Below are 25722 nucleotides of genomic sequence, written 5' to 3'. Positions count from 1 at the left end.
TGAGTGGTGTCGTGAGTTACGAATTTAATGATAGCAAACTAGGTTTCCCAGTACAATTTAAACTCATTGGACGGTGATAGACGTCCAATCCATCCAGTTCAAATGGCAGCTGATAAAGTTAATGAATAAAGTTTGTGTACTATGATAGTTAAATGGATTGAACACAGTAGAAAACATCCAATCTAAAAAAATATATATTGCAGTACACTAATGAAAATGAAACGTTGGCTCAATTAAAAAAAAAAAAATATTGGTGAATACATGACCCCTAAAATTTTACAACGGTGTGATGGATCAGCCATTTTTTTTTTTTTAATTGAGCCAATGTTTCATTCTAAGGCTGTCAAATGATTAAAAAAAAAATTTAATTATAGGCGAAGTTTGACTTTTGGGGCAGGGGGGACAACATGTTGCTGACCCCGAAATGCAGTGTCAGCAATAAAATTAACTTACAAGCAGGGCCAGCCCAGCCTATACGCAGTCTATGCAGTTGCATAGGGCCACTGACCACTAGGGGGCCCCCAATCTGGCAATTGTTTAATTTATATTCTATTTTGTTTACTACAGTTTGCTTTATTTGACTTTTGTACGTCTTGATACTTGATTACAAGCTTAAAAAAATAAAAGTTCTTCCTTGAACTTCTTTCTTTCCTCTTTTAGAAAAAGGTTTGGCGCTATCTACTGTAAGTACTGACAATCATTTGGGGTGAGAAGTTTGAAGTATGCAGTGCAACAAACTCTGATTAATATACAAAATATGGACGTATGGGTTGGATTGCATGTATGGGTTTCACACATGCATTTGGGGGCCCTAAGCAAAATAATGCCAAGGGGCCCATATTTTTGGCCAACCATTTCGTCACAGTGAACTGTGAAACCCATACATGCAATCCAATCCATATGTCCATATTTTGTATATTAATCATATTTTGTTGCACTGCATACTCCAAACTTCTCACCCCAAATGACATGTAATGACAAGAAAATGGACGTTTGCATGGATGAACGTCAATGCGCGCCACATTATTCACGATGCTCTATTAACAATATATAAAATGAGGTTACCAGATTGGGGCCCCCTAGTGGTCAGGGGCCCTAAGCAGCTCCATCGTCTGTGTATAGGCTGGGCCGGCCTTGGTTTCACAGTACACTGTGACGAAATGGTGGGGCAAAAATATGGGCACCTTTGCATTATTTTGCTTAGGGGCCCCAAATGGCCTGGGCCGGCCCTGCATACAAGTATATTTATAATAATAAGTTGACAATGAGCGTTTTTTCCCTATCATTCTTGAGAGGAATTCTAAATCAGGCTGCTTAGGCAATACTTTTCGCCAAGATTGTCATACATTGAATATGGTACGACCGCCGGTATCGTGCCAATGTAGTTACCCCAGTCAAAAATTTTATCCCCTGGGCAGAGCTATATGGAGGTAGATTTGTGTATTTATTATTACACCCAAAAAAATGTGGCTTCAATTAAAAAAAAGTGTCTGAATGCAAAAATAAATGTGAAATTCAAAAAACTCCTCCCCAAAAATGCATGTTTTTTTTAATTAAAGTCAAGTTTATTGAAGTCAAGTTTGTTACCCCAGTCAAAAATTGTATCCCGTGGGCGGCGCCATATGGAGGTAGATTTGTGTCTTTATTATTCAGTCAAAAAAGTAAAAAAAAAAAAACGTTGCTACAATCAAAATATATATTTTCAACCCAAAAAAATGTTGCGTCAATCAAAAAACAAAAAAGTGACCATAGTATAGATAGTGGATCAGAAGTGTACAAAAGTGTACAACAAATAGCAACTATTTGTTGCGAGTGAAGTAGTGATCGTGTAGTTTGAGAGGTACAACGATTTTTATATTGTTAGGTTATTGTTGGTTTTCTCCTTGCCCATTGATTTCACCTGTTGTTTCCCAGCTGTTCCTTGTTGTCTCGTTACCCCTTGTCTGCGCGCGTGTGTATATAAGTTCCATTTTCTTATCACTCTTTGTTGCGTCATTGTCTACGTCAACGTCAATTTCAAGTCCTGTCCAAGCCCTCGTGTACCAGTCCCTCCGTTTAAGTAAGTTTTGGTTTAAACATTGCCTTTTTGATCCCGTCCTTTGTGCTTTTGGTTAGTTGTTATTAAAACGTTTTTGAGTTCACCACCACCTGCCTTGCTGCTTTTTGTTTCCCTGCAATTGGGTCCACACCACCTGCCTGCCTGCGTTTTCCTGACATATATATGGCGGAAAACACAGACAAGACTAAAAAAAAAAAAAGTTTCTGCTCTTGCACTCCTCTTTAAAAGAAACTGCTGTATTTTAAGCCAAAAGAAATGTTGTGTTTGACAGAACAATATTTCTAAATGCTGCCATAGCAGATTCATGGCTCATTAAGCTCCCGAACTATTTTTAATTTGTCCGTTTTACCCTGGAAACCCCCGTTTACAGACGTCGCAAAACCGCTTTTGTTTCAACCCAGCCATAAAACTAAGGTAATTAATTAGATTTCTTATTCAAAATGTCTGTCATTTTTAGCTAGGAATAATTAATTGGTGTCTAATATTTCGTGACTATTTAACAAACATTTTTTTTTTTTTAAATGCCCTCCTGTTCAAAATTTTTCTTCCCCCAGAAAATTGAGATTTTAAGCTTTCCAATGATGTATCACATGCATATCGGACAATTTTGAAATTTGGCCAAATTGTGGGTCTCAGAGTGGAACTTCAAGTCACCTGAGTGTTTTCCGCCATATATATTGTGTGGGAGGAGGGTATGTATCCTATATATATAATCATCATCTTGGCTTTCTCCACTTTCTAATCATTACTCTCCTACAGCTACAGGTAAATAAAGGTGGTGGAGTGATTATTATTGGTGTATTATTATGACTATCCACTGATGATAATCATACATGAATGAGCTCCTGTACTCATCACAGCTGATGCTCCAGAAGGAAGTCACCCAGAACAAAGCGGTAAGAAAAGTGCACACTTAACTCTACTAGGACCTTCACAATGCATTTCAGACTAACTAGCAAGCAGCAGCTAAGTAGCAGCGTTATTTTAGAGCTGGGATGTAACTTTTGACTGCAAAACAGCAAAGGTAGAGGACGTACGGAAGGTCTTTGTGAACACATTACAGACAGCACAGTAGCATAGTATTCTGTGCAAAGCGTCAATTTGAACACATTCTAATCATGAATTTATATTACAAATAAAACTCTAACACACTCAGTGCAGTAAGATATATTTCTTTATTTGACATATTTGAGAACATGAACATTTCTACCATAGTTTCATGTTTTCAAAGAGGGGTAAAAATAAGACAGGCATAACAAAGTCTTTGGCGACATACTCATATCAACACATAAATATAACTTAAATACATTCTCATTTAAATAGCTCGACTTGACGGCATCTATTTACACAGTCGACACCATATGGAGTGCACTGACATGTTTCAAAATGTCAACTTTTTTGTGATAAGGACAGGCATGACGTGATGCAAACAAGACAACAAAACAATCCTCGCACGTTGCTAATCAAACGTAAGATAAGCGAAAACACGTCCGACGTGGCAGTGAATGGTTTTAGACTTTTAGTTCCTTTGACGTCCAGCGTCGTCAATGGCAACGAATGAGTTCGTGGCAATCTATGAGCTCATTTACATCAGACAGAATGGCGTGTTTGATTTAAGCAAGCCTTTGAACAGATTAGATTGAAGACTAGTCAAATTACCCTGTGATCCCAAACACAACCTTGGGAAATTGATGCAGAAATCCCACGAACAGAAATTCCTCTATTTGTCAAGTATCGCCAGGTCATTTGCGAAAGATTACATTCAAATTTAAACCTTATGTGAAAGCGTGTGGTAGCACGTGCTTTGCTGCGATTTTATTTTGAAAGCGTCTGTAGAAGGCTCCTCTGCACTCCCCTGCTGTGGCTGCATATGACTACAAAGATTAGGTCAGATTTAATAAACTGAGTCAACCCCAAAGTCCTGACTCGCGGCAAGAACTTAGAAATCACGTGAAAGGGCCTAATATTTCCACATCATATTTCAGCGTAGCCACAAAACACTGTTCCAAATATCTACTGACTGTTGACATTTTGTATGAATAGGCGGAGTTTGACTTTTGGGGCAGGGGGCACAACATGTTGATGATCCCAAAACGTAGTGTCAGCAATAAAATTAACTTACAAGAATATTTATAATCATAAGTTGACAAGGAGTGTTTTTTCCCCCCATCATTCTTGAGGGGAATTCTAAATCAGGCTGCTTAAGCAATACTTTTCGCCAAGATTGTCATACATTGAATATTGTATCGTGCCAATGTAGTTACCCCAATCAAAAATTGTATCCCCTGGACATAGCCATATGGAGGTAGATTTGTGTATTTATTATTCAACCCAAAAAAATGTGTTTGAATGCAAAAATAAATTTGGAACTACATGAAAGCTATTTTTCTTTGAAGATTTTTTTTATTTAATTTAACTTTATTTATTTATTTTTTTGATTGAAGTAATGTTGATTTGTGTTTGGGTCACATTTTGGCTAGGACATTTTTCTCTGTTATTCAATCAAAAAATAAGTTGCTAAAAAATATATAGATTTTCAAAAACAAAGAATTTCAATCAAAAAAAAAAAACGAAAAATTTCAATAGAAAAAGAAAGTTACTAGAATCAAAATAGATATTTTCAACCCAAAAATGTCGCTTCAATCAAAAAAAAATGTGTTTGAATGCAAAAATACATTTAAATCAGGCTGCTTTGGCAATACTTTTCACCAAGATTGTCATACATTGAATATGGTATCGTGCCAATGTAGTTATCCCAATCAAAAATTGTATCCCCTGGACAAAGCCATATGGAGGTAGATTTGTGTATTTATTATTCAACCCAAAAAAAATAACGCTTCAATTTAAAAAAAAAAAAAAAAAAAAGTGTTTGAATGAAAAAATAAATTTGAAACTCAAAAATTTCCCCCCCAAAATGCATGTGAAAGGTATTTTTCTTTGATTTTTAAATTTTGTTAAATTTAAAAAAATTTTTTTTTGAAGTCAAGTTTTTTGGATTGAAGCAACTTTTTTGATTGAAGTAATGTTGATGTGGTTTTGGGCCACATTTTGGCTAGGACATTTGTGTCTATAATATTCAATGAAAAAATAAGTTGCTTCGAAAAAGTAGATTTTAAAAAAGATCACTTCAATCAAAAAAAGATAAAAAATTCAATCATAGAAAAAGTTTTTGAATGCAAAAAAATTTTGGCGATTGAAAAATTTGCATTTTTTCACTGAAAAAGTTTTCTTTGATTGAAGCAATCCTTTTTTTGTGTTTGGGTCATATTATGATGAGGACATTTGTGTCTAAATCATTCAATCCCCCATGACAGTTGCTTCAATCAAAAAAAAATATTTTCGGTCAAAGAAAAAAAAAAATTTTTTTTAAATTATTTTTTTTTAAAGTATATGCAAAGCAAATGACCGTCTAAGGTCCTCGAAATTAATTTTGACCCATTATAAAAATATATATTTTTGTTCATTTCATTCATTTTTGTTGCATTTTTATTGGTTTTCAACTATTATGTATATATATTAGGGCTGTCAAAATTATCGCGTTAACGGCTGGTAATTAATTTTTAAAAATTAATCACGTTAAAATATTTGAAGCAATTATCGCACATGCCCCGCTCACAGATTTAAATGACAGTACAGTGAAATGCCCACTTGTTAATTGTGTTTTATGGAGTTTTGCCGCCCTTTGCTGGCGCTTGGGTGCGACTGATTTTATAGGCTTTAGCACCCATGAGCATTGTGTAAGTAATTATTGACATCAACAACGACGGGCTACTAGTTTATTTTTGATTGAAAATTTTACAAATTTTATTAAAACGAAAACATTAAGAGGGGTTTTAATATAAAATTTCTATAACTTGTACTAACATTTTTCTTTTAAGTACTACAAGTCTTTCTATCTATGGATCGCTTTAACAGAATGTTAATAATGTTAATGCCATCTTGTTGATATATTGTTATAATAAACAAATACAGTCCTAATGTACCGTATGTTGAATGTATATATCCATCTTGTGTCTTATCTTTCCATTCCAACAATAATTTACAGAAAAATATGGTATATTTTATAGATGGTTTGAATTGCGATTAATTGCGATCAATTACGATTAATTTTTAAGCTGTAATTAACTCGATTAAAATTTTAATCGTTTGTCAGCCCTAATATACAATATATATATATTTATATATATATATATAGGAAAGTCAATTATATGCAATGACACGTTTCGGACACCAGGGGGGGCCTGCACCCCCATAAAATCCGCATATCTTCGTATGGAATATGTATTACATTTTGTTTTCAGTTTTCTTGACTCTGGGGTTCACTCAGGACTAAGTTACGATATTCTGATTGATCAAAAAGTCGTTAAGACTCGACCTAATCGCGTTATGGCTTTCTCTGAAAATCTCGCAGTCTCTGTAAACGAAACCGTTCAAAGCAAGGGCATAGGTTTGCATAGGGACTGTTGGGACATAACCATAAGCGGATTTCATGGGGGGCAGGGGGGTCATATTTGGGTTATTGGGCAACACATGCCTTCTAGCATGCATTGCAGCACGACAGATGTAAGTAACAATCAAAATTCATATTCTTTTCTAATGATTTATACAGTTGCTGTTCCGGTCGTTTCATTAAATGCTTGTTATGGTATTTGGTAACACTTTATTTGATAGTGGCGTCGTAAGACTGTCATAATCATGACATGACACTATTCTAGGCATTGCTGAATGCTTATGACTGATGTCATTAAATGTCATCCGGGAAATTATGTTACTTATTATGTAACTCCATTTATGTCTAACTTGGATCCGTTACATCCATTCAAAAGTGAGAGAATTTGCCGGATAACACTAAATAAAAGTTGTTATACCTAGGGTTGTTCCGATCATGTTTTTTTGCTCCCGATCCGATCCCGATCGTTTTAGTTTGAATATCTGCCGATCCCGATATTTCCCGATCCGATTGCTTTTTTTTTTTTTTTTGCTCCCGATTCAATTCCAATCATTCCCGATAATTTTTCCCGATCATATACATTTTGGCAATGCATTAAGAAAAAAATGAATAAAACTCGGACGAATATACACATTCAACACACGGATAGAAAGTCTTGTAATTCTTAAACGCTAAATGTGACTTTGTATATTGTGACTAAATATTGCCATCTAGTGTATTTGTTGAGCTTTCAGTAAATGATACTGTAGCCATTTAACTGTTCTGCCCAAATGCATGATGGGAAGTGCAACCATGACCGTGCGTAGTGGCACCAATTGATATATCTTCTCTGCGTTGGGAAGTAACATAGGGTGTTAAGGGAAAGATCAACCACTACCGTTCTTCCCCACATTGCTTCTCACGATATTTCTAATTGTTGAGAGAGGGATTTTAAGGCTTTAGCCTATTAAAAAGAGGCTCCAAAAACTGCCAAAATTCTCTCTACTCATCATACGCTGCCTGATAGCTCTATCTACAGGTAAAACGGCCCCATTATAGATTGGACGCGACACTGCGTGAGTGGGTCGTGCAGCGCATGCGTTAATTGCATTAAATATTTTAACGTGATTAAATTAAAAAAAAATAATTACCACCATTTACGCGATAAATTTGACAGCCCTACTTTAAGCCAAAACTAAAGACTCTGGATGAATGTAAGACATTTTGTCTGTAACGTTGAATACAATTAGAAAACGATTTAATTTAAAAATATATATATATTAAAAAAAGGCATGTCCGATATTTTTTTGCCGATTCCGATACTTTGAAAATGACGTGATCGGCATCCCGAGATGCCGATCGATCGGGACATCTTTAGTTATAACCATTCATTAATGCTCATGAGAGTGTCATGTCATAATTATGATTGTCTTCAGGCGTCACTGTCAAATAAAGTGTTACTAAATAACATCACTAGAAATTAATGAAACAACTAGAACAGTAACTGAAGAAATAATTAGCACAGAACATGAATTTTGACTTATTTATATATGTAGTGCTGCAATGCATGCTAGGAGGCATGTTGGACAACAACGGCGTTGACAGGTTGTGGTAGAAGAGGTTGACTGTCTCCCCCAAAGGAGAAGTGATCGCCAAATGAAGCTTCTTGAGCAATGAAGCTTTGCAGCAAATTGGTTCACAGCTTCTTTGTGGTTCATTTGGTCCCGTAAATATCCCATAATACAGTGAGGTCCGCTTCGGCTTATAGTCCAGTGTGGCCTATTAACGAACAAATGCCGTTTTCGTGTCACATTTGATGGGTGGCGGCTTACAGTCAGGTGCAAAATTTTACGGTAATGTCCCATCCCGAGCAAAAAGTGTACATGCAGGTTATGTTGTCCCTACCAATGTTGAGACCAAACCTACGCCCTTGGTTAAAAGTTCTAAAATCTGCAACTAATCTTTAGTTCATCTGTATTTAAACTGAATTTTCATTTTTTTCACTCTCATTTTTTATGCAATGAATTGTCAACTCTCTTCCGGCGTTCATTACTGCCATCTAGGGGACTGGAGTGCCTTCACAGCCACTTTTTAACTAAAGGCTTTTCAGTGTATGAATGAATGAAAATGCTCAGTAGTCACAAGTAGTTGTCCTAGTATAATGCCCACGTCATTCTACTAGCGAGGACGAAGAGCATTCGAGGACATTGACCTTGAGCTGAACGGCAAGGAAATCAAATAAAAGCTAAAACAGCCCTCCGTATGAAAGTTTAGCTTTCCCAGTTTTAACTTTATTAGACGTCCACATTCTTGGGCCAGTGTTTCCTGGATCAATCTCGCCTCAGCCTTGGCCGAGTACTACTCAACGCTCTTGGTTATGTGTCCAAATGTGATCTGACGTGAACCTGGCACAAGTGCGACGTGAGGGCTGAATCACCAACTTGGCTTGTTTGATCAGCGAAGCGCAGAACAGAGTTGAAGACAAGTTTGACTGAGGTTGCTTAGGTTGTCTGGCTGTGAAAAACATCCTCACTCAAACTGAACAATTAGCCTGAAAAGTATAGAGGCATGACAGTGATCCAGGTGGCGTCTATTCATTGTAATACCAGACTAATACATTAAGAGTTAAATAACAAAAATATATTGATTTTGTTTTGGGGTAGAGGCGCTCATCCGTAACTGTGGGGGCTTCTGGGATTAATAGGGGACGTGTCTTGTCTGCCGTTCTTGCCGACAAGCTGATAAAGCCTGTGACTGAGGTTCTGTACTTGGCAGGTTCCCAGCACACAGCCAACTCGCATTAACTGGGCATTGTGAGGGTAGTGGTGGGCATGGCGACGGGTTCTCGACGGTCTCGAAGGGTTCTCCATGGGTGTCGCCCACGCCAGAGCCGGGTTGCTTCCTCTCCTCTTTGTGCGAAAGAGATGTTTGAGCGGCCATTTTGTCCAATTGGCAGTGTCGGTTCTGGCCCTCGGAACCAACCACGGATCCGCTTCAGACTCAATGAGTTTGTTGAGATGCTCCAAGCTGTGGAAAGACAAAAAATGTAATTGAGTTAGGAAAGCAGGAATGAACTACACTCAAAAAAATGAATCAGGCAGGTTGTAAAGTTTACTAAAAGACAGTGTGCATTTTCAGCAAGAACCCATCATGTTTCCAAGGTGAGCATGATTGAATCATGCAGTCTCTTAATAAACATGAACAGTGAATGAGGAGCTTGACTAGATATTAAAGATGCACCGATACCGATACTAGTATCGGCAGGGGGCGCCGATCCGGCCCGAAATGGTGGTATCGGTATCGGCGAGTACCAACAAAGACGGTGCCGATACCATTTACCGTTCCATTATTATAACATTTGACCACAGCCTTTTTCTCCTCCTGGCGCTCACTACACTCTGTCTCTGTGTTGTGTGATGACACGTGAACACCAAGCAGCTATCGCTATTGGCCTGCTCCAGACCAATGAGAGCGGGCCAATAGCCACTCCTGACCAATCAAAAGGGGGCTTTTTCATATGGACGAAAAACAAACCAGGAAATATTGCGGCGCCACGGCGGTCGGGAAATATTTCCAAATAGAAATCCCGTCGATTAAAATCAATGGCTGCATGCAAGTTATTGTTTATTGTCTACTAGGGTTTAGTGTACTTTTTCCTATTTTGCAAAGGTAAGCAACAGCCTGACAAAGCCTCGATAGCAATGATTTCACATCCAATTATGTAGCTTTTTGGGAAAAAAAAAAAAAAAATTATATATAAAATAGGGGTGGTATCGGCAGATACTGCACAGCCAGGTATCGGTATCGGGGCCAAAAAATGGTATCGGTGCAACACTACTAGATATTGTTGATGCAACATAATGCTAATGTGTCTTTCCAACTAATTGCAATAGTCTCGTGATTTCTCGCGAGATTTAAAAGTAGGATTGCCAACTCCCTGAAAAAGTAAGGGACACCTCATTGGTATCGTCACCATTTAATTATTATTTTGTTTGTGAAACGTGTTTTTTTAAATTTTTTTATTTTTTTTATTTTATTGGATTAGATTAGAAAATTAATTGTAATTCATCGCAATTCAAACCATCTATAAAGTATGCCATATTTTTCTGTAAATTATTGTTGGAATGGAAAGATAAGACAATATGGATGTATACATTCAACATACTGACAAAAGTACTGTATTTGTTTATCATAACAGTAAAGCCACAAGATGGCATTAACATTATTAACATTCTTTCTGTGAAAGGGCTCCACGGATAGATTGTTAAAGGATAAATGTGTGTTTGTATATTGTGACTAAATATTGCCATGTAGTGTATTTGTTGAGCTTTCAGTAAAAGATAATGTAGTGACAAAACTGTTCTGCCCAAATGCATATGGGAAATGGGTAACCATGACTATGTGTAGCGGCTGCAAATACTATATCGTCTCTGTGTTGTGTACATTGTAGCTGCATTAACGTTGCTCGCCTCAATAGTTAGTATTGTTGTGGAAGACATGTCAAAGCTTTAGATAAATAAAAGCACGGTCCAAATGAATGCCTGCATACACTCTACTCACCTGTCACTGCCTCTTAACTCTATATATGCGCAGAACGGCGCCATTCTAGTCTGTTTGCGGCAATGCATGAGTGGGTCATTCCGTGCATGTGTTAAATATTTTAACGTGATTAATTTTAAAAAATTAATTACCGCCCGCTAACGCGATAAATTTGACAGTCCTAGTTGTGCCTTATGTTGGTTCAACATGTGTGCTTTATGTTAAAAGAACACAATTGCTTAATACTGAAGGAAAGCAATTTAATCAGGTGCAAATGATGTATTTCTTTAATGTCGGTTCAACATGAATTTTGGGGTGAACATGAGTGCTTAATGTTGGCTCAACAAGAGTGCGTTATGTTCGCGCAACATAAGTGCCTAATGTTGGCGAGACGTGTGCTTTATGTTAAAAGGACACAATTGCTAAATGCTGAAGGAAAGCAATATTATCAGGTGCAAATTCTTTCCTTATTTTTTTTTTTATGTCAGTTCAACACCCCATTTTTTTGAGTGAATTAGCCCTGCAAGCAGGACTCAACGGACCCTCGGGAGTCCCGTGTTGATTTCTCCAATTTCTTTTCGGTGATTTTTGTTTTTTTTTTCCCCTTCGATGCGAAGTCGGTCTCGAAAAAAAGGCCATTTCCTGTTCCCAGCAGGGGGCGCCAGGCCGAATGGGTGATATTTCAATGAATTTGAGTTCAGGCTGGGATACATCACGTACATGCCAAATATGAAAAAGATTGAACGTTGTATGGGGGAGTTATTAGTAGAGATGTCATCCCGATCGGTCGGGTCCGATCACATCATTTTCAAAGTATCGGAATCGGCAAAAAAATATCGGCCATGCCTTTTTATAATATATATATATATATGAATTAAATCGTTTTCTAATTGTATTTAACATTACCGACATAATATGTTTCACTCTTCCAGAGTCTTTAGTTTAGGTTTAAGGTAGGGTCATCAAATTTATCCTAATAACGGCGGTAATTAATTTTTTAAAAAATGTATCACGTTAAAATATTTAACGCAATTAATGCATGCGCTGCACAACCCACTCACACATTGTCGCGCTTAAACAGTAATGGCGCCGTTTTACCTATATAGAGAGGTAAAAGGCAGCGTAAAATGAGTAGAGTGAATTTTGGCAGCCTTTGGAGCCTTTTTTTAATTGGCTAAAGCCTTACAATCCTTCTCCCATGGGAAGCAATGTGGGGAAGCAAGGTAGCGACTGATCTTTTTCTTAACACCTTATGTTATTTCCCAAAGCAGAGAAGATATATCAATTGGTAGCACTACGCACAGTCATGGTTCCACTTCCCATCATGCATTTGGGAATGACTACAGTATCATTTACTGAAAGCTCAACAAATACACTAGATGGCAGTATTTAGTCACAATATACAAAGTCACAAGTCTTTCTATCCGTGGATCCCTCTCACAGAAAGAATGTTAATAATGTAAATGCCATCTTGAGGATTTATTGTCATAATAAACAAATACAGTACTTATGTACTGTATGTTGAATGTATATATTCGTACGAGTTTTATTCATTTTTTTCTTAATGCGTTGCCAAAATGTATATGATCGGGAAAAATTATTGGGAATTATTGGAATTGAATTGGGAGCAAAAAAAAGCAATCTGATCGGGAAATATCGGGATCGGCAGATACTTAAACCAAAACGATCGGATCGGGAGCAAAAAAACATGATCGGAACAACCCTAGTTATTAGTCATTTTCTGAATTTGGTGTTTTTTCAAAAAAATGTACGACTTTGGCACCCCATCGACTTTGGCACGATGAAAAATACATCGTATCGTTTTTCTCCTACAGATGAAGTAGCAGAAGTTGAAGCAACAGCCATGAGTCAAAGCAGTTCTTCACTGCTGTCATCAGATGAACCAATTTATCCCTAATATATTTCATTGAAAAGTACATAGTATTTTTTTTCTCCCACAGAAGTAGTTTTATCCCTAATATATTTCATCGAAAAGTACATAGTATTTTTTTCTCCAACAGAAGAAGTAGCAGAAGAGTGTGAACCCTAAATCCTAACCCTAAACCCTAACACACAAAAAAAAAACGCTCCGCACAGGTCAGCCCGTGAATGAAAACTCACCATTTTGATATGTGCAAATTTTAGTGAGTTTTCGAGCATGTTCAGAACTTCAAATTGGCCATTTTCATTTGCCCTGAAGAAGCCCTAACCCTAATCCCTAATCCCCAAATAAACTCGATTTTGGTACTCCGCCCAGGTCAGGCCCGTGAATGAAAACTCACCATTTTTATAACTTAACATCTCACATGTCTCATGAAGAGTCTCACCAATATTGAGGAGGATCTAACTAACTGCCTCGGCGCAATGGTCTCAAACGTGCACCCTGGTTTTCGACAAAAATGGCATGTTTTCCAATATTCAATCCAAAATACCCGATTTCCTGTTGGGTTTGGAATATGGGTGCAAGAGACCTTTTGAAGCATTTTGGCACAGGGTATCGACTCCCCTAATTTCATCGCTCTACGTTGAAAAAACCTAAATGGAGAGGCCTTTTTTAAGAATTCCAGGGGGCGCCACTGAGCCATTTTTGGACATTTTTTTTCACAACATTGCCAAATTATCGAAATGTTTGTGCAAATTTTGGTGAGTTTTTGAGCATGTTAAGACCTCCAAATGGGCCATTTTCATTTGCCATGAAGAAAGAATAATAATAATCCTTTGCAGAACAATAGGGCCTTTGCACAATAATAATCCTTTGCAGAACAATAGGGCCTTCGCACCATGTTGGTGCTCGGGCCCTAATAATTGCAGCCAGTTGTTTGTTGTCAATCACCCGCAATTCCCAGGGACTTCCTTGAAAATGAACAGAATTTACTCAAATTATTTTCCGGGAAATAAAATACCTGACCGCTTTTCGGTTTCGGTAAATGTGCATCTGGTTAATTGACCAATGTTCCACGTTGTGGCCTACAAGTTCAACAAACAAGGTCCGGCCATATGCTCAGTGTTTGACTAACACACTTGAAGCGTTTTCCTCTTTTTTTTCTGTCCTGTTTGTGCAGTATAGTGGGAGCTGATAATGCGGCGATGCAACGTTGCCTAGCAGCTGATGGACGATGCGGGAAAAAAATATAGAAATAGCAAGGGATCCTGAAATAAAGCAGGGAGTAACCACATTTATCCATCCATCCATTATCTGCCGCTAAGTCCTGGGGTCGGGTCGTGGGGGCAGCAGCTTTAGCAGGCCCAGACTTCCCTCTCCACAGCCACTTCAATCAGCTCCTCTGGCGGGATCCCAAGGTGTTCCCAAGCCAGCCGAGAGATAGTCTCTCCAGCGTGTACTGGGTTGTCCAAATGGCCTCCCACCAGCAAGACATCCCCGGAACACCTCTCCAGGCAGGCGTCCGGGAGGCATCCGAACCAGAAGCCCGAGCCACCTCAGCTGGCTCCTAAGCAGCTTTACCCCGAGTCCCTCCCGGATGACTGAGCTTCTCACCCTATCACTAAGGGTGAGCCCGGACACCCTGCAGAGGAAACTCATTTCGGCCGCTTGTATCCAGGATCTTGTTCGTTCGGTCACGGCCAACAACTCGTGACCATAGCTGAGGGTAGGAACGTTGATCGACTGGTAAATTGAGAGCTTCGCCTTTTGGCCTTGCTCCTTCACTACAACGGACCGGTACAGAGTCCGAATCACTGCAGACGCTGCAACGATCCGTCTGTCGATCTCCCACTCCCTCACTCGTGGACCTCAAGATACTTGAACTCCTCCACTTGGGGCAGGATCTCATCCTCACGTCACCCTTTTGCGACTGAGGACCATGGTCTCAGATTTAGATGTGCCATGGTCTCGGATTTGGAGGTGCTGATCTTCATCCCAACAGCTTCACAACCGGCTGAGAACCGCTCCAGTGAGAGTTGGAGATCACAGCACCACATCAACTGCAAAAAGCAGAGATGCAATGCTGAGGCCACCAAACCGGACCCCCTCAACGCTTCAGCCGGGTCTAGAATTGGTGACAAAGGAGTCCAACCCTCACTGGGAACGAATCCGACTTACTGCCAGCAATGCGGACCAAACTCTGGCACCGGTGGTACAGGGACCGAACAGCCCTTACCAAGGGGCCCGGTACCCTGAACTCCCGAAGCACCCACTACAGGACTACCCGAGGGCCTTCTACATATCCACAAAACACTTGCAGACCGGTTGGGTGAACTCCCATGCACCATCGAGGACCCTGCCAAGGGTGTAGAGCTGATCCACTGTTCCACAGCCAGGATGAAAACCCCACTGCTCCTCCTGAATCTAAGATCCGACTTCCTAACAGACCCTCCTCTCCAGCACCCCTGAATAGATTTTACCAGGGAGGCTGCTGAGTTTCATCCCTCTATAATTGGAACGTACCCTCCGGTCCCCCTTCTTCAAAAGGGGGACCACCACCCCAGTCTGTCAACCCAGAGACACTGTTCCCGATGTTCACGTGATTTTTTAGAGGTGTGTCAGCCACGACAGCCCCACAAACCAACACATTTAACCACATTTAATCAAACTAAGAAGGAAAAATTCCACTCGCTCAGGAATACGTGAGACGCATCACGTCTGCACCCTCTCCTGCCTGAGGTTTGTGGCTTCCACGCTGGAACGTGAAGCTGTGGTGTGGTTTTTTTTTAGCCACTTCTAGTAACGATGGCACAGCCTGAATAAATAATATGGCATTTTGAGCCCAATGTTTCCAGGACACATCACAGCATGCTGCGTTGACTGTACATTTCAACAGTTAGTCAGCTTTTTTTTCGATTGCAGGTCACATTGACCCACTGATCACGTTTAACCTCAAATTGAATTCATTATATTAGGGTCACTTTGACCTATTTCAGCTCTCCTGTCATTGTATTCCGGGTCAAATTGACCATTTTCTCCAGTTGCCTTAATATAACCATCCAACCTGCTTGTATTTCAGATTGAATACTCTTGTCATATGGCGCGTTGACGTGAGAGGTACTTTTGGCGCAAGTAGTGATACATAAAAAGTTATTTAGTAACCACAAAGGTGTCCTCTTAGATATTTATACTAAATGTTCCATCATTATTCGGTAGTGGACGGGGTGTTCTACTTGATCCGGAGCGTCTGAATATTAACAAAGGTCACCGTTAATGGCTGAAAAATGTGTCGCATTCATTTGTAATCCCTGGAAACAGTAGATTGCTTGTTGGTGACGCCTGAAATAAGGGAAAGGTTATTTATTTTGAAACTGCTTTCATAATAATAACACTTCCTTTGTTTTTTCCGGCAATGACCGGCTCAGCTCGATTTCCTCAAATTGACCAGGAGGAGTGTTGTGTTGTTGTTTTGTAACTCCAAGCCTTAGCGTAGCATTCGCGTTAGCATTAGCAATAGCCTCAGAATGGTGAGCATCCTCTTAAAACACTGGCCAGTTTAAAGCAGAGCCACTTGGATTTTCTGGTCAGTAAGTCCAGAGGATGTTTAAAGGCGCAATTTTTTTTTAAACATACAGTTCGTCGCTTCTAGCAAGGTCGGACTGACATATGGGTTGTTTTTTCCGGGTTGTTTTAATTAGTAGAACTATCTACTACTCCCATACTCAAAACTGTCCTACATGGATACTTTGATCAGGTTACAGTTCTCATTTTTGTGGTATTGTAAATCCACAATTTTGAATAAGTTCCGAGCAAGGCTGGTGAATTTTAGTAGTGAACGTCTGACTGCTCACGAATATTTCAAAAAATGAATTAAATGTCCCACATGTGAACTTTGATCTGGTTAGGTTACATTTTGAATATTTGTGGTACTGTAAATTCACAATTCTGAATAAATTCTGGCAGAGGTTGGTAAATATTAGGAGTGGACCTCTCTAAGGACTACTCAGAAACACAATACTATGCATTTTTACTGTACCAATATTTAGAAATTATGAATTAACAGTCCTATATGTGGAGTTTCACAGTTTACAGTTCTCATTTTTGTGGTACTGTAAATCCACAATTTTGAATAAGTTCTAGCCAAGGTTGTTGAATTTTAGTAGTGGAGCTCTCTGACTTGTCACATACTCAAAACGGCATTTTTACTGGAAGAGTATTCAGAAAAAATGAATGAAATGTCCTACATGTGAACTTTGATCTGGTTAAAAAATTATGCATTTTTACTAAACCAATATTTAGAAAATTTGAATTAAAAGTCCAGCATGTGGAGTATGATCAGGTTACTGTTGTCATTTTTGTGGAACTGTAAATCCATAATTCTGAATAAATTTCGGCCGAGGTTGGTAAATATTAGTAGTGAACCTCTCTGACTACTCACATACTCAAAATTATGCATTTTTACTTAACAAATATTTAGAAAATTTAAATTAAAAGTCCTGCATGTGGAGTATGATCAGGTTACAGTTGTCATTTTTGTGGAACTGTAAATCCATAATTCTGAATAAATTTCAGCTGAGGTTGGTAAATATTAGTAGTGGACCTCTCTGACTACTCACATACTCAAAATTATGCATTTTTACTTAACAAATATTTAGAAAATTTAAATTAAAAGTCCTGCATGTGGAGTTTGATCAGGTTACAGTTGTCATTTTTGTGGAACTGTAAATCCATAATTCTGAATAAATTTCAGCTGAGGTTGGTAAATATTAGTACTGGACCTCTCCGACTACTCACGAAGTCAAAATTATGCATTTTTTACTGTACTTATATTTAGAAATTTTGAATTTAAAGTCCTACATGTGGAGTATGATCAGGTTACAGTTCTCATTTTTGTGGAACTGTAAATCCACAATTCTGTATAAGTTCTGGCCGAGGTTGGTAAATATTAGTAGTGGACCTCCCTGACTACTCACAAACTCAAAATTATGCATTTTTACTGTACTAATATTTAGAAAATTTGAATTAAAAGTCCTACATGTGGAGTTTGATCGGGTTATAGTTTTCATTTTTGTGGTACTGTAAATCCACAATTTTGAATAAGTTCTGGCCAAGGTTGATGAATTTTAGTAGTGGAGCTCTCTGACTTGTCACATACTCAAAACGGCATTTTTACTGGAAGAGTATTCAGAAAAAATGAATGCAATGTCCTACATGTGAACTTTGATCTGGTTACATTTTGGATTTTTGTGGTACTGTAAATCCACAATTCTGAACAAATTCTGGTCGAGGTTGGTAAATATTAGTAGAGGACCTCTCTGACTACTCACAAACTCAAAATTATGCATTTTTACTGAACCAATATCTGGAAAATTTGAATTAAAAGTCGTACATGTGGAGTTTGATCAGGTTACAGTTCTCATTTTTGTGGTACTGTAAATCCACAATTTTGAATAAGTTCTACCCAAGGTTGATGAATTTTATTAGTGGACCTCTCTGACTGCCCACATACTCAAAATTATGCATTTTTACACAACTAATATTTAGAAAATTTGAATTAAAAGTCCTACATGTGGAGTTTGATCAGGTTACAGTTCTCATTTTTGTGGTACTGTAAATCCACAATTTTGAATAAGTTCTAGCCAAGGTTGTTGAATTTTAGTAGTGGACCTCTCTGACTGCCCACATACTCAAAATTATGCATTTTTACTCAACCAATATTTAGAAAATTTGAATTAAAAGTCCTACATATGGAGTTTTATCAGGTTACAGACTTATCTGTTTGTTTGGTGGAAGGCTACTTCCACCAAACTGTCTGTTGGATTGTCGCCTTCATTTTCAGGAATTAGGTCAAGTAGACCTCCATCGAGGCCAAGTTTTTAACAAAAGTTAGGTTTGTTTGTTTGTTTGTTTGTTTTTTGCATCATGCATCAGACTGTATCTGTACTTGGCTTTTTGTTTTGAGCGGAAATCTGCTCTTTAAGGATCTTTGGCAGGGCGGATTTAGGTCTCAGCCATTAATCCACTGTGGAATTCTCCCACCGTGTACAGTTTGACGGTGCCGTTCATTACATCCCGAAACGGTCGTGTTCTGGCTTTTTCTTGATCGAATCTCAACACAAATAAAACCGAAAGGGACAAAAAGGCACGTGCCGGGTCAATTGCGACACAATTTCAACAAGCCTGACTGTGTCATTCATTTGTTCGGTTGTTCGGGTAAATATTTAGTCAAGAGTATACCGTAAGCGCGTGCAAACTTTGCACTGGTCCAAATGCCGCGTCAGAAATCATGAAACAAAGTCCGTTCTGTTCGAGCTTGATCGGCTGCTTTTACGCATTTGGATTCAACTGGAGGAATTGGAATTCTAACACCTGATCTTGACTAAAGCCGTATTTAACTTTCGCAGCTTTTTCCTTATGTTATGTAAAGCGACTTTGCTAATTCTACTAATGTCCCGCCGAGGCTTTTTTTACGCACAGCGTCCTCATCGGGACTCCTAGTTAAAATGGGAGACGTCGCAACAGCTGTGTTAGAAAAATAGAAAAGATGAAGCCATCCCTAGATATCAGTCAGCGTTTGAACAGAACAGAACGTGCTCAGGGGGACAATGTGCTAGCCTAATGAAAGCCAGACTGACATTTGCAAGAGGTGAAAGAACTATTGTTATTATTTGTGGTGTGAAGTCTTTTAAAAACATTTTTGATGCTATTTTGGCACATTTTTACTGTTTTGAGATTCTCCAAAGACCAACAGGTGCATGCTGACATTGTCCAATAAAAGAAAACAAACACATTTTGAATATTTTGGGATGAAAGAATGACATTTGACATAAACAACTTTTTACTCCTTATTGAAGATGATAGCCTTTTTATTTTTTTTCATCCGTCCGCTGTGAATTTAAATGAGTTTTCAAATTATTTAATTTGAGATGGACAGTTACATTTAACATGACCGTAATAAGCATCTATTGTCCCATGTAGGCTACAATACAATACAACTGAAGGTGCTATGCCTGCCTGCTAAGCAACAAAACAGTACCCGTATTTTTCGGACTATAAGTCGCACCTGAGTATAAGTCACACCAACCATAAAATGCCCAACGAAGAGGAAAAAATCATATATAAGTCGCACTGGAGTATATTTCGTATTTTTTTGGGAAATTTACTTGATAAAATCCAACACATAGAACAGATATGTCATCTTGAAAGGCAATTTAAAATGAAAATACAATAGAGAACAGCATGCTGAATAAGTGCACAGTATGATAATGTTACATGTATGTATATCAACCATAAGCGGAGGTTAAGGGGGTTCAGGCTCTCCTGGTGGCCGATAAGTGTCATTGCATGTAATTGACTTTCCTATATATATATAAATGTTGTAAAACAAGAAAACAAACAACAAAATGAATAAAATGGAACAAAAAAAAGATTTTTATAATGGGTGAAAATTATTAAAAAATAAAAAATAAAAATTATTTTTCGAACAGATCGTGTGACTAGCACCTTAGATGGTCATTTGCTTTGCATATTATCCCCCCCCCCCCCCCCCCCCAAAAATAGGGGAGGGCAATTTTGTTTTTTCAAATGATTTTTTTTCTTTGATTGAAAATATTATTTTTTTGATTGAAGCAACTTTTTTGGGGATTGAATTATTGACATAAATGCCCTACCCATAATATGGCCCAAACACAAAAGGGATTGCTAAAGTCAAAACTTTTTTACTGAAAAATTAAGTGTTCAAATGCAAATTTTGGAGCCTCAAATATTTTTTTGCGTTCAAAAATGTTTTTTCAGTGATTTAAATTTTTCCTTTTTGATTGAAGTGATTTTTCTTTGTAAAAACTATATATTTTTGGTATGAAGCAACTTATTTTGATTGAATAATAAAGACCCAAGCCAAAATGTGGCCCAAATGCAAAACATTACTTCAATCAAAAAAAGAAAAGAAAAAGACTTAAATTAATTTTAAAAAATCAAATAAAAATAGCTTTCAAATGCATTTTTTGAGTTTCAAATCTATTTTGCATTCAAACACTTTTTTTTTTTTTTTTTTTGATTGAAGTTACTTTTTTTTGTTGAAAATATATATTTTGACTGAAGCAACTTTTTTTTTTTTTTTTTTTTTTTTTTGATCAAATAATGAAGACACAACCATACCTCCATATGGCTCCATCCAGGAGATACAATTTTTGACTGAGGTAACTACATTGGCATGACACCGGCGGGCGTACCATATTCAATGGATGATGATCTTGGCAAAAAGTATAGCTGTCCTGCCAGCAGCCTGATTTAGAATTCACCTCAAGAATGATGGGAAACAAAAAACGCTGACTTTCAACTTATTATTATAAATATTCTTGTAAGTTAATTTTTTGCTGACACTGCGTTTTGGGGTCATCAACATATTGTGCCCCAAAAGTCAAACTCCGTCTATGATGTTAACGTAACATAGCTATTAAGAATTATTCAGATAACTATACCATGAAGAACATGCTATTAAGTTTACCAAACCATCAGTGTCGCTCCAAAACACTAAAATAACATGTGAAATGATATAATAGTGTGTCAATAATTTCACACATAAGTCGCTCCAGAGTATAAGTTGCACCCCCAGCCAAACTATGAAAAAAAACTGCGCTTTATAGTCCGAAAAATATGGTATAACTAAACATCCTGTGCATGCCCCCTCCACATCCCTTGGGTTATCAAGCCTTCAATAGGCTACAAGCGGCCGGTTTTAGACTCGAATCAGGCTTCGGTCATGGTGATCGCGAATGTAAACGTTCAGTGTTAGCGGCTGCTGTTCACTTACCGACATCACCGTCCACAGCCAACTCTAGCCCTAATACTCTGGCTTCTTGTGCCCTTTTAAAAACGACATCATTTTTTCTCGTTCACCTCTATGATCTTCATCTCTTTTTATAACGACTCGCCATGTTTAGAGTTTATAACAATGACAGATTTTAATTTCCCACTTCAGGGCACGTACATATTGTAGCCTTGAGTGCGCTAGAGTGGAGTCAAACCATTCTCTGCTAAAACAGAGGGGGTGGTAGTGGTGGAGGGGGTGCTTGAGTAACTTTTTGAGGAAAAATGTACCTCTAAGAGTAGTTTTACAAAGCGTTTTAGTTGAGTTAATTTGTCAAGAAGAAACGGTACTCTTAAGCCACTACTTCTGGGCTATACTGGTCGTTAAATTTTTCCTGTTTAATCCACAAATTAGATTTGTACTTTTTTCTTGCCAGAGACGTCAACAGTGGCTCTACCAGTTTCACCAATGCGACATCACACCAATAATCACATGAGCCCACTATACCAATCAAACTCAAGCTTGCTGTTCTATGATCATGCCGGCCTAATTAATCACATGGCGTCTTTAAAGCACCATAAAAATCAAGTATTTGACACAGAGCGTCGACGTCAACATGACTCGAAAGCGCAGATTTTAATATCCCAGGTTTTATTTGGCACCGATTGACCACAGAAAAACTGGAGATATGATCCTTTTAGTTTTATAGTGGGGAATATGTTTTCTCCACTAGTGGGCACTCATGCTCTTTGGACGAATAGTGCTTCCTTTCTGTAGATTTTTTGTCCCTTGCCAGAATTCAATGATTTTTTTCCCTTTGGCTTAAAGTGGTTATGTACAGTGGGGCAAATACGTTTTTAGTCAACCACCAATTGTGCAAGTTCTCCCACTTGAAAAAATTAGAAAGGCCTGTAATTGTCAACATGGGTAAACCTCAACCATGACAGACAGAATGTAGGGGGGAAAAAACTGAAAATCACATTGTTTGATTTTTAAAGAATTTATTTCCAAATTAGAGTGGAAAATAAGTATTTGGTCACCTACAAACAAGCAAGATTTCTGGCTGTCAAAGAGGTCTAACTTCTAACGAGGCTCCACTCGTTACCTCTATTAATGGCACCTGTTTTAACTCATTATCAGTGTAAAAGACACCTGTCCACAATCTCCGTTAGTCACACTCCAAACTCCACTATGGCCAAGACAAAAGCGCTGTCGAAGGACACCAGAGACAAAATTGTAGACCCGCACCAGGCTGGGAAGACTGAATCTGCAACAGGTAAAACGCTTGGTGTAAAGAAATCAACTGTGGGAGCAATTATTAGAAAATGGAAAACATACAAGACCACTGATAATCTCCCTCGATCTTGGGCTCCATGCAAGATCTCACACCGTGGTGTCAAAATGATAACAAGAACGGTGAGCAAAAATCCCAGAACCACACAGGGGGACCTAGTGAATGACCTGCAGAGAGCTAAGACCACAGTAACAAAGGCTACTATCTGTAACACAATGCGCCGCCAGGGACTCAAATCCTGCACTGCCAGATGTGTCACCCTGCTGAAGCCAGTACACGTCCAGGCCTGTCTGCGGTTCGCTAGAGAGCATTTGGATGATCCAGAAGAGGACTGGGAGAATGTTTTATGGTCAGATAAAACCAAAATAGAACTTTTTGGAAGAAACACGGGTTCTCGTGAATTGCATCCGAGAACACCATACCCACTGTGAAGCATGGGGGTGGAAACATCATGCTTTGGGGCTGTTTTTCTGCAAAAGGACCAGGACGACTCATCTGTGTAAAGGAAAGAATGAATGGGGCCATGTATCGAGAGATTTTGAGTGAAAATCTCCTATCAGCAAGGGCATTGAAGATGAGACGTGGCTGGGTCTTTCAGCATGACAATGATCCCAAACACACAGCCAGGGCAACAAAGGAGTGGCTTGGTAAGAAGCATTTCAAGGTCCTGGAGTGGCCTAGCCAGTCTCCAGATCTCAACCCCATAGAAAATCTGTGGAGGGAGTTGAAAGTCCGTGTTGCCCAACGAAAGCCCCGAAACATCACTGCTCTAGAGGAGATCTGCATGGAGGAATGGGCCAAAATACCAGCAACAGTCTGTGAAAAGCTTGTGAAGAGTTACAGAAAACATTTGGCCTCTGTTATTGCCAACAAAGGGTACATAACAAAGTATTGAGATGAACTTTTGGTATAGACCAAATACATATTTTCCACCATTATTTGCAAATAAATTCTTTAAAAATCAAACATTGTGGAAAAAAAACAGAAAATTACATTCTGTCTCTCATGGTTGAGGTTCACCCATGTGGACAATTACAGGCCTCTCTAATACTTTCAAGTGGGAGAACTTGCACAATTAGTGGTTGACTAAATACTTATTTAAGCCCTTGGTTATACTTATATAAAAACTAATTCATGGGGATTTTGTATGTGAACGACTTAGAATTTTTTGATTCCGCTGCTCATGGAGACTCGGCTAAGATAGGTGCCTGTTTTGGTTTTAGGTCGGTAGCAGCTTTGGTTTTGAAAATATTTGAATTTGAAGTTTTTGAAAATAGGCTCCCTACGGACCGGCCCCGTTTCCCGTCAGGTATTATGAAGTCTATACGATGTCATTCCTGTAACAGCCAACCATTAGTACACTAGTAGCTCTATTTTCGAATTAATTTATTTTTTTTAAAGTTGTTTTTTTCTCGTCAAAAGCTCAAGCAGTGACAATTTAGCACATATTTCAACAAACATAATGTTTTTTCATATGACCTTCTAGTCCAGTCTATCTACTGTATAAGTACAGTATCTGCTCAATAACTAGATAAAACACAGTTTGACTTCCTCTTGCTTGGGTCATGATTGTTAAAATATAAAAAGCAAATAAAATAGAAAGAGAAAGAACAATGTGAGGGGAATGTTAGGAAGTAATAATCACAGGATTTAATATTTAGTTTTGAATTTTAGCAAAAAGCGGCTCTAATTTAGAATGTCAAATTTTTCAAGTAGATCAGAATGTTAATATATGGACTCATTTCTCCAGGTGGTCCTTACCTGAAGAGCTCCTCCGCCAACAGCAACTGGAAGCACACCAGGCTGACGCAATAAACAGACAGCGGATGAAGGACACGCATCTCCGGGCGAAGGTTGCTTCTGCACCCACTCTGGTGAGGGAGGCAGAGTGGAGGTGGTGGGGAACACCGCACTGGTGCAGAGATGTTTGATTCCCAAACAAAAGAAAAATGGGGATAAAGTGCAAAAAAGACAAAAAAAGGTGATGACTACTTGAACTATCCAAGCTTGGTAGGGGAAAGTGCACCACTGTGAGGGGAAGGAAAATAATTAGTCAAGCGGGAAAGTGCTTACAAGTGCATACCTTGATTCACATTGGCTTGATTCACAGCTTTAAAATCCCATTCAAAAGCTTACCTTGTGTGAGTGTGACTCAGGTGCTGCTGCTGCGCTTGTTGTATCCAAGTGGTCAAGATCAAGTTCTCTCAACGCCTTTGCTGACATTGAGAGTTTAAATAGGGAGTGGGCGGGAACAAAATCATGAAAGAAGGATAACCTCCCACTTCCATCTGTATGCTTTTACATTACAAACTCTATGCTCTTTTTAGATGGTCATGATCAATTCATACTGGTGGATTGGCAACTTATTTAAAAAAGGTCTCATTCTATTTAATTATTTCTCCATTCATTTGTATTTTATGTTAGTATAAGTTACTTGACAATATTTAAAAGCGTATTTTCAGCATAGGGACGGTAGAGACTTAACACTGCTAACTTTTCAGGATGCTCAAATTGTCCCCACCAACTTTTAAGCAACCTTATTTGTATTTTTATAATGAGTTCAGTTATATAGGTCATTTAGATTGCCTTCCCATATGTTGAAGTAGGGTTGTTCCGATCATGTTTTTTTGCTCCCGATCTTATCCCGATCGTTTTAGTTTGAGTATCTGCCGATCCGATTGCTTTTTTTTGCTCCCGATTCAATTCCAAT

General features: G+C 38.4%; 1 long non-coding RNA gene across 1 annotated transcript; it reads left to right on the top strand.

Annotated features, from left to right (window-relative positions):
- The first annotated feature begins 1998 nt into the window (after window positions 1-1998).
- Window positions 1999-25496, top strand: LOC130929149 (uncharacterized). The gene is made up of 3 exons (XR_009066827.1): window positions 1999-2059; window positions 2920-2955; window positions 24763-25496. It is a non-coding gene; the product is annotated as an uncharacterized LOC130929149 (long non-coding RNA).
- The last annotated feature ends 226 nt before the right edge of the window (window positions 25497-25722 follow it).

This window comes from Corythoichthys intestinalis, chromosome 13 (assembly GCF_030265065.1).
Source record: "Corythoichthys intestinalis isolate RoL2023-P3 chromosome 13, ASM3026506v1, whole genome shotgun sequence".
Taxonomy (NCBI): Eukaryota; Metazoa; Chordata; class Actinopteri; order Syngnathiformes; family Syngnathidae; genus Corythoichthys; species Corythoichthys intestinalis.
Note: the sequence above shows the minus strand (reverse complement) of the source record. Positions and strands in the feature narration are given on the sequence as shown.